This window comes from Nelumbo nucifera, chromosome 2 (assembly GCF_055504915.1).
Source record: "Nelumbo nucifera cultivar China Antique chromosome 2, China Antique-T2T, whole genome shotgun sequence".
NCBI lineage: Eukaryota > Viridiplantae > Streptophyta > Magnoliopsida > Proteales > Nelumbonaceae > Nelumbo > Nelumbo nucifera.
In genome coordinates this window covers 23,389,529-23,400,583 of record NC_142650.1, presented here as the reverse complement: position 1 = coordinate 23,400,583, position 11,055 = coordinate 23,389,529, and the positions used below count along the sequence as shown (strand labels likewise).

The 11,055-nt window shown below is 34.6% G+C and overlaps 1 pseudogene; it reads left to right on the top strand.

Annotated features, from left to right (window-relative positions):
• The first annotated feature begins 2,407 nt into the window (after positions 1 to 2,407).
• LOC104595446 (molybdate transporter 1 pseudogene) lies at positions 2,408 to 3,587 on the top strand (annotated as a pseudogene).
• The last annotated feature ends 7,468 nt before the right edge of the window (positions 3,588 to 11,055 follow it).

Sequence of the window (11,055 nt, the reverse complement as noted above, 5' to 3'; positions counted from 1 at the left end):
TTCACTCCCCATCCTCACCCTGTCTCCATCAGAGTAATCTCCACCATCCAGGTTGGGGAGGTTGGGTACTGAGCAGAGATGAGGAAAATTGTCAGATGTGTTTTGTTTCTAAAGCTTTGTAGTAGATTTGTGATCAAATGCAAAATTTGTATCATTAAAGAGTGCAAACGAAATAAAATGGCAAATTTTGCACCAGTTAGGAGTGCAAATTGAGATCGGATTAGCTGAATATGATAGCTGTTTTATGAGCTATGCGACCAATCATTTTTTCCCATGACTTGCATAAATGCAAGTTAGAGATTGAATGGTTGTGTGCCATATACACTTTATAGATGACGTGGGGCAAAATTATTAGTTCCACAGCCCATAAAATAGAGTTCAGCTAAGCTAATCTGTTTTTGTTTAAATCATGATTACAAGCAAATGGATGCAAATCTGAACTGAATATAAAAAATTTATATTTATACTACAAACAAACAAAGCCTAAATGAACTGAATGCCAACAGGAGCATCATTTCAAAATCATCATTAGTGAATTCACCATTGGCTAGAGAAAACTTTAAAATACATAATTATTATAATGTAACCCCAACTATTGTTCTACATCACTTTGCACGAAACGCGTTACAACAGCTTTGAATAAGATCGTTTGATAGAAAATTCAACACATTATATGTACTACCATACTTAATGCAAAAATTAGTGAGGGCCAATAACTAGAGAGATAAGTGGGTAAACTAAGAATAAGATAGAAATCATTTTCCTTCCTTGACACCAACAAACATTCATGATTAAGATAACTGAGCTGGCATGTTGGAACCTATTGCCCTTAACCCATTTTTGTGTGAAAACTGATATTTGATGGGCCCAAAACTAGAGAGCTAAATGCTCTTAATAAAGACACTTAGGCTATGTTTTTTATTTGATAGGAGAAACAGAAAGTTAGGGAAAGAACTTTCATAAAATTCCTTGGTGTGAATCTGAATAATGAAAGAAATTTTGCACATGCTTCAGTTTTGTATTCATTTTTTTTTGAAATTATCATTTATACTCCTAATTGATGCAAAATTTGTACTTTTTATCTCATTTGTACTCATGGCAATGCAAATTTTGCATTACCGCCTTCTTCATTCTCTCCCATATAAAATGGGGACCACATCATCTTGCTTCTTATCTCACCTCAAACAATTATATTCTATTTCATATAAGGTGGGAACTACATCATTCTATTTCCTATTTTACTTCTAACAAACAAACAAGACAGTCAAATCTGAAGCAAAAGTAAATCAGAATTTACACCAGTACAAATGAAATTCAACCTTTAAGAACTTTCCCACATCTTTCTATTTCTCTCTTATCTTCTATCAAACTAAAAACAGCGTTAGAAAACTCACAATTATGAATGAAAGTAAGAGGTGGGTAAGTTAAAATAAACATCATCTTCCATCTTTTTAGATTACAAACTAAGATCCAACAATCAGTAATAAGACGATGAAAAACCGGGTATGAACATGATGAAGAGACATTTAGGATCAGTTTGGTAGTACAAATACAAATATGTACAGTGCAAATACATATTTATATTTGTATTTCTTCCAAACTGAGCCTGAATAATACAAAATACTAGGTTTTGCACTCTACATGTTTGTATTTGAACTCCTTGGAAACTAAGCCTAAATAACATCGGTAACAGACCAAACTGTTGGGAAAACGAAGTAAGCTGAGCACCGGGACTGCACACCTAGAATGAGAAGAAAGACCACCATGTAAGCTTAATTTACTGGATTTGTGAATCTGATAATCCTGAATGTAAGCATCTTGTTTATTTGGTCCTAGAAAGTCGTTTGGTTGATCAGAGTATGTCAAGTGACATCTACCTAACATAAAAAAATTAGAACTAATGTTCATATAAAGAGGGAAATGTTGTACCTGCCCCAGAACCTGGACAATGTACAGTAGCAAGGGTCCCTCCTAATCTACCAAAATCAGCATCAGCATAACTAAATTATTCTTCACTTTAGTAGAGTCTTTTTCACTGTCCAGTGGATCATTTTAAATTCTAAGCACACTTCTGCAAACATTTCATCTTGTTAATTTTCTATGCAAGTGTGAATGATGCTCCCAATATCCCTGATGATTACTGCACCTCCATTGGAGAGAACTTATATAAAAATCTCCATATTTGATCACTCTTTGGTGTTTATATAATCTATGTGAAAAAACACTGATATAGGAGATATGGAGAATATAAGATTTCCCAAAGCACAAACAATGGCATATAATTTTCTTTTTCTTCAACAGGTTCCCTTCGCTATAAGTAATTAAGAAATTAATATGATCTATCTACTTTCATTCATATTCTGCAAGACTGCAACAGTACTGTTTATGCAAAATGGATGATCAAATAACCACTCGCCATGTCAAGGAACCAACAGAAACTCAGCATCGGAAACCACCCATGATTCTCCAGCATCTAATTTTCTTTCCAAGGTGAAAAACAACCTTGTTTTCCAGAACTCGAAATGGTTGGAGTTGAATGGAGCCATGGGATCGAGACCTGGGAACATACAAATTCCTATAGTCATGGCCTTGGCACTAGCCAAGAACCTTGACCTTGGTGTAACACTAGTTTTCACTGGTATCTACAACATTGTCACCGGTGTGATCTATGGTGTTCCTATGCCCGTGCAACCCATGAAATCAATCGCAGCTGTTGCTATTTCGAATGGTTCAGACTTTGGTATCCCAGAGATCATGGCTGCCGGGATTTGCGCAGCACGTGGCAATGCTTCTCCTATTGGGTGTCACGGGTTTGATGGAACTTGTGTATAAACTCATTCCTCTGCCTGTTGTTAGAGGAGTTCAGCTCTCACAAGATCTGTCATTTGCCTTCACTGCAGTGAAGTATGTCCGGGATGAACAGAACTTTGTGAAGGGGAAGTCTGCCGGGGTTAGGCCCTGGTTAGGATTGGATGGTTTGGTTTTGGCTCCTGTCTGTGCCTGCTTTATTGTGATTGTAAGTGGTGCAGGCGAGGAACAGAAAACAGAAGCTGAAGTTGATGATGCTTTGGCCAGTGAATCAAGGCTTCCCCTGCAGCTCCAGCCCCAAGAAGGAGAGGACGACTATGGAGAACTTTAGTATCTCTACCTTCAGCTTTGATTGTTTTTCTGTTGGGTGGGTGTGGTCTTCGCCATAATAAGGAGGCCTAGATTGGTGGATGGGTTCAAATTTGGGCCATCTAGAGTAGGAGTTGTCAGGATATCTGGGCATTCATGGAAGCAAGGACTGATTAAGGGTGCAATCCCTCAAATACCACTCTCAGTGCTGAATTCAGTAATTGCAGTCTGTAAGCTTTCGTCGGATCTCTTCCCGGGGAAGCACTTCTCGATGACTTCAGTTTCTGTAAGCATGGATTTGATGAACCTGGTGGGATGTTGGGTGCTATATCTATTGTTAAATTATGAGTCTTGAGCCTTTAAATCATTTCAACCCATTAATTTACTGTTGGGTCTAGTCTACGCCTAGCTCTTCTAACCCTTTTCATCTTGTAGATATAATGGTCATTTTCTATGTGCGATCAAACCATCTTAGCTTATTCTCCATTAAAAACATTCAAAGGACAAAGTAACCTACCTACTTCATCTTTAGCCATTAAGGGATTGGCAGCCTTCTTAAAAACTTGTTCACTAAAAGCAAATCAAACAAGCTTTTTAGTTCAACAACTTCAGTCTTCTCAAGAGAGGCAAATGAAACAAGTTCATCATAAAGAAAAATAAATAAAACAAATAAAACAAATAAAACAAAATCATCATAGAATGACTATTGAATCTCATATTGCCATCCAAATTAACAGCAAGCAAACTAAAATGATTACTTGATAAGAGGTTATCAGAGATGTAATTAGCCTTCACAGACTAACGTTGTTGGACTGTGTGATTAGAGGTAAAATTGGAAAGTTCATTGGCTCATAGGTTCACAAACCAATGTTTATGATCATGTAGTCAATTAATAGTGGGTACAAATTTAGGAATAATTTCTGTCTAACGGAACAAAAATGTTTGGATGAAAGACACATTAACTGGGACATGTATTACACAGTTATTACATACTCACTCATTATGCTTACCTAACGTGCCTACTACATCCGGACCCGCCTATTACTTCCTATTCATTTACTAAAACACCCCTACAATTTGCAAATTGCAACCAATTTACTTAATCAACCTTCTATTGGATGAAAGTGGAAAATGACAATTTTAACACTAACATACATTAAACAAATTTAATCAAAAGAAACTAAAAACTAAAATGACATTTTTGCCTCTGGTAAAACACGGACAACCACTATTTTTCTCTATTTGGTCAATTCTGTTTTTCACACAAAAAAGTGTTAGGGGTACTTTTGGAATAAACAACCATGGATCCATACCCTTGGACATTTTTCACTTAGTTTAGGTGATCATGTTACTATTTTCAAGTGTCAAAACAAATAGTTCTTAATGAAAGGTCAATTAAATAGGTAGGTTGCAAACTATAAGAGGTGTTTTAGTAAAATGCAAACTATAGGATAGGTTTGAGTAAATCTGTCAAACTATAGGGGGTGTTCTAGTAAATGACCCAATTGTTTATTAACCATCTCAATTCTCAATTGAATTCACACCTAAATTTGCAGTTCGGATCAGGTAGACACAACGTTGTGAGCACATTTAATTAGTACTTGAAAATTTTTTTGACACCTGTCCTTTAAAATACCCTCAGCCCACCCTTGAAAAAGATTGAAACCCATTTTTGACAGTTGTCAAAATATTTATCAAGTGCTCATTTAACGTGCTTACTTATGTCGTGCTTACCCTCAAGTCAAAAAAGAAGTACTCATTTAACATGCTTACCCTCGAGTCAAGAAAGAAATTGACTGGATTAGATGCTTTATTGCCAAACTTCTGTCGGAGTAATGATCCATTGTCAATGAAACCAGTTTTAAAAGAAGTAGCGTCTTAGTGCCCGTTTGGAAGAACTTTCGTGTAGCAGCTTTTGTCGTTGCATGAGCCAGAAATATCTGGAAAGCCCTAAGCTATGTTTGGTAAATATTCAAAGAGTCTAGAACAAGGCTTATATGAGCCAAAAATTTCACTTTTCCATGAAGCTATCATTGGTAGCTTTTTAGAAGCGGCTCAGTCGATGCAACCAAGGTTTGAAGCATTGATACACCTGATATCATGGTTTTAAAATCAGACTGGACTGGTTGATCTAGGAACCAGTCAGGCAGTCAGTTCTGTTTCACCCTAAAACAGTTTCCGGGCCAAAAACCGTTGATATGGTTAGCAATCTGCTGACCCAGATTTTTGGTCTTTTATATATATATATATATATATATATATTATATATATATATATATATATATTATATATATATATATATATATATATATTTTAAATCAAAACAAATTATCTATTAGAGCCAGACAGTGGGACCGTTTGACCCAGAAACTGGTGGCCAAAATGGTTTCATGTCCTATCCAATACATACAAAAGAGTTAAGTAATCAAAGATGAAGCAACTTAAAAAATTCAAGGGTTTAATACATGGCGCATGTGGAATACCGGAGTATTTATGCAATTCCACTTGTGTTGGACAATGTTAGTTGGTATCATTTAATTTGAATAGGGTAAGTCTATATTCAATAGCATTTATATTGAAGGAATCGATCATATTAAAATTTGTATTCTTTTAAGAACTAATAAGATTTATATTGGTTTTCCAAGTATATTAATTATGCATACATTACTTGTCCATAATCTCCTAATGTTTCTTTAGTGTATCATCTTGGTTCTAAATTCATATAAACTATTAAAATATACTTTTCTTGTGCTTTTATACTTTATTTATGATCATTTAAGACTTACTTATTGTTATTGATGATTGTGTAAAATTTTATATCACATATATTCTCATCACTCCGCCATATTCATGCATTTCCTAAACATATCCTAATATGTTTAAAATTGTCCTTCCGATACTGAGAAGAGTGCAAATACAAATATGCACCGTTTGTGTTCGACAATATGTGTATTTGTATTGAATATATTTTTTGCAATTTTCCCAAATGGAGCTTTTGAGCCGTGCTTGAATGCTTGTAGTTGTTATCAATATGGAAAAAAAAAGAACTTTTGCTAGAAATGTTGTATAATTAGCAATGTAATGTTGCATCTCATCAGAAGTGCAATGTTAGAGCATAATATTGCAAACTACATGAGGTGTGACATCACAATGCTCATGTTGCAACAGTTGTAGCTCGAGATGCATATACCAAGCTTATGGTTGTACTGCAGAATTCACAAATATTTATTATATTCTACATATCTAGTCTATATATATTATTTATTGTTAACCTAAAAGCTCAAGTTATTAGGTGAAGTTCCTGAATAAGTTTTTATTCTCTAACACGCCCCTTCATAGAAAAGCCTATTAGACCTGAAGAGCGGACAAGCATAGGCCCATCAACACCTTGTTCTGAAATTTAATTAATTATAATGAGGGAGATGAGGGTTAAGCACTAGGCCACTCCATTAAATAGACTTGTTAATTAAGTTGTTAGGTGAAGTCTCCTGAATAATTTTTTTTTTCTAACAATCATATATGTAATTTTGTTTTTTTTTTTTTCAATGTAGAGTTTCATAAACAAAATGTATTGACAATGAACAAAAAAATTGGCTGAAATTGAATCGAAAATCCGGTTAACTGAACCGGTCGGTTTGGTATTTCTAAAAAACTGAAGGTATCAATTCAGTTTTGGTTAACCAATGTAAAAAACCAGCGGTTAACCGAATCGGCTAGTATACATATATTTCTTTATATTTTATATATATTTATGTATATTATATATTATAAATTAATAAATATGCATTATATATAAATGTATATATTTATAATATATAATATATTATTTATTATTTACATTATAAATATAAAAAACCGATGAACAAACCAATGGTTAACCAAGCCATTCAACCGGTTAACCGATCGACTTCAATTCGGTTTTAATTACCGGTTTTCCATAAACCGATAAGACCGATTCGATTTCAAAAATAGGCCCACGGCTCGATTACTAGAACTTTGTCTTTGTATGATATTTTCTGATCACATTTGCTTCATAGTGATTTTTTTTTTTTTTTTACTCCGGGGCTAAGCTACAGATCAACTTTACCTGTCTTGTTCTCGCCCAAAAGGCAGGTGGTCTGTAGGGCATATTTCATACAAATTGGATTTGTTGATTTTTTTTTTCTCCCTGAAAGTTCTAAGCTGATTCCAACAAATCAGTTACATCACCCTTCTAATAGTATTCTCAAGAAAATGATAAAAGGGAAGACCAAGGAATTGTGTGATTACAAGAAGTAGCAAGCTTAGCAACAGCATGTGCAGCACTATTGAAATTTCTTGGAGCAAAACTGACAGTAGTGCATGATAATTGAACGACGAATGAGATCTCTGCAGAGTGCAAACATCATTCTGATGTACCACCATGGTGGTTCTAACTGCTCCACCAATAGAAATCAATAATGATTTTTGCATCACCCTCAATCATGGTTTTCAAACCATATGGTCAATTAGTTCTGTTTCACCCTTTAACCTGTATTTTGGTAAAAAATTATTGATTTTGTCAGCAACCAGTCTGATTCAGGTGGTTGAATCGTCGACCCATTTACCTCAAATAATGATTTTTGATTATTTTTATTCTTTTCTAAATTAAAACGGGTCATTCATTCTAACAGGATGGTTGAATACTGACTCAAAATCTGATGGCTAAAACAGTTCCGATTCCAAGTCAGTTTTTAAGACATTGCCCTCGATTATAATTTGACGAAGACCAATATCTAAAGACATTCTAAGGCCTTCATAAAAAGTTCGTGTCAGAAACAATGGCCCAGAATCAAAAGTAATTGGATTTGGACCAGAAAAAAGAAAAATAAAAGAAGAAGAGAACCGAGCTCATCTCCAATAACCACTCCAACTCCAGAATTGAGATTAGATAGAGTCCCATCAACAATCGCCTTTACAATCCATGGCTGGGATTTTGCCATCTATTTTGCATGGTATTCTTGTTTAAAAGAAAAGGGAAAGCTAAACTTGATAAATTAATTAACACTTGGTTGGTGCATTACATGATAAACATTGTATTAGTATGACTAAGACTGTCGGTGGACTTGCTTCACAATGGGCCACCTCTACAGGAGCCCATGAAATTAGTTGCCATTATATATTCCTTCACATACATAATTCCATGTTGTACCTAGTGTCTTGTTTCTGTATGTTTGTCTTCTTGTTGGATCAATCCTTCAAAATCTGAATAGTCTTTGATAGAAATTTCTAAGAACCCATTTGGGAGGGCTTTTGCGTTGATTGAGCTGAGTTGACTGAATAGTTTCTGAGAAGCTACCTCACTAAAAAGTCAATTTCTCAACTCATCAATTGTATATTTTGGCTTTCCAGGGTTTTCACCAAATGGCTTTCCGTGTGGAGCCCACCTTGCAATGCCAGACGTCGTCGCTGCAGGAAAACCCTCCCAAACAGGCACTAAGTAAGGTTTGAATATGCCTTAATGGGGTCAATGTCATTTCCACCTTTAATACTGTATATGCTTTTAATATGATTGACCTCAGTAAAGGATTTGATTTGGGCCTCTAACAAATGATATGCTTTGGTTCCTATTCACACTAATAAAAGCAAGTCAACTTCCTGCATTAAAATCTATAATGAAAATGATATAAACCCTAACAGCCCATGTGGGTGCAGTTAGTAAGGGTCCACACTCTTACATCATTGTCTTGTTTGCTTGGTAATGATATATGCCTTGGTATCAAATGCATTCATCAAAGAGAAGCAAGAAGGAAAAAAAAAAAAAAAGACAAGTTGAGAGTATGTGAATGAAAAACGAGAATTACAAAAAAGGTTTATTAAGTCTAGAATTTTAAGAACTCTAGCCAGTTTCTGTAAGTTTAAAAAAGAAACACAAAGAGAACAACTTTATAAGCTTTACATTTTCTTTTTGAATGAAGGCGACTCAAATTGTGGTACAAGGTTTCAATTTCTATCATATGGAGTTATCCTTCTTACAAGCATCTGATGTTTTTTTTTCCACATTAAGTAGAAGACCACTAGTTTTGAAAACTTGGGTGTTATTATGTGCCTATTTTCTAAATCTTATTAATATTTTATCTCTTTTGCTTTATACATAAGCAAACTAAAAGTCTAGGGTTTATGTACTCTATTCTACCTTATATTTAGCTTGGATCTCTTACCACAAACATCTTTTCATGAATGACAAGAGAGATATTTTCAATGCATGTATGTAGTGCAGCGGTAATGTCTTGTGGGTATAGATGTGGGAACAGGTAATGGGTAGGAGATCCGAAGTGTCATGTAGTGACATTGAGGGGCCATTTGATAACAGCTGAAATGGCTGAACTGAATGACTTATTGCTTTGTCTTTTAACCAATAAATAAAGGTTGTAAGTTCCTTAATGGCTACAGCTGAAGTTGTATTGATTACTATACCCTACAATGTTTTATAATTTGATTATTTTATTCATGAAAAGACAGAGCAATAAGTCATTCAATTTAGCTACTTCAGACATTATATATGAGCTAAATTTTTGGCTTTATTTTTGGAAAGGGAAAAACACGTTTGAGCCTAGGATTTAAGATGGACATAAAATTTTAAATATCTCTTTGATGTTTGATGTTTGATGATTGATGATTGATGATTGATGATCATATAATTCTAATTAACTGATTAGTGTTGACACATGAGAATGCCCCCGACACAATAGCTCCCTTATATATCAGTCATTGGCTCAAAATTTAAGAAGTTAATTATATTTTATATAGTTAAATTTTCATAGATACAAATTGCTCAGAGATAATCATTCTCATCTGATCATCATTCTGGTATTTCATTCTTCCTTTTGGTTGCATGTGAAGAGGAGTAGAATTTAGAAATTTAACCTAAAAGTTTCTTCACCCTTTTACAATTAGAGGCTGTGTTGGTCTCACATAAAATGAAGGAAAACAATGTTTTTTCCTCAAAATTGCTGTTTTTTCATGCTTGATTGCTCACAAATTATTCATAAAAAATGAATGTTGTTAAAAAAAAAAGGAGTAGGAGTAGGAGTAGGGAAAATAACATTCAAAAATTTGATTTTTGGTGAACCATTTTCCCAACAGAGAGGTGGTCCTGGTCCTTTGTTTTCTAAGTTACATCAAATGTCAGAAAAATCAGAAAAAAAAAATATTCATTTTGCAATTGAATATCATCGTCTTTTTCTTTCTTTCTTTTACATGTACTCCTACAGACTGAAACAATGGACCCCTTGACAAACAACTTGGTTGTTTGGTCTGGAGGTTTAGAACCTCAAATCATTCTGACTTTCAATATTCATTATTTTGGGAAAACAGCATAGTCCATCAAAGTGACAGTGATTTGGGAAACAAAAATTGGAAGAGCCAAAAAGCAAAAGATTAATGAGAACTTGTTATATGTTTTCAAGACAAGTAGTTAATGTCTTTCAGCCTTTAGGTCAAGTTAAGTTTGGTTTATTCAAATCAAATATTTTGATCTTTTGAAGTAAAGAATCAAGAACCGACCAGATTTGCTATTGTTTAATTAAGCTTTGAGAGAAGCTAAATGACTTAGCTTTTGGACAGTGTGTGAACCTTCTAGGAGGATTCTTGCTAATATGGATTTGCACGCAACATAGTTTCACTTTCACAAGTATAAGAAAGAGGCAAAATCTTCTCAAGTTCACGCCGGCAGATTGCCAACTATCACTCTATCAGGGCTGAAACAGAAAGCTGAGAAGTGTGTTTGGATCAGGGTGGAATTAGAATTGGGGTGAAGCCAATTCAGCAAGCTTCCTCATTCTGCTCTTGGGTTCAATTCCATAGTGGAGCAGAATTCATGGTTTTATCAATTGGCTGGTCCATTAAATCATTCAGCCTGTAGGGAACTATCAAATAATCAGGACCCAGAAAGCTCACTTGTTCACCGGTTCAACCTTC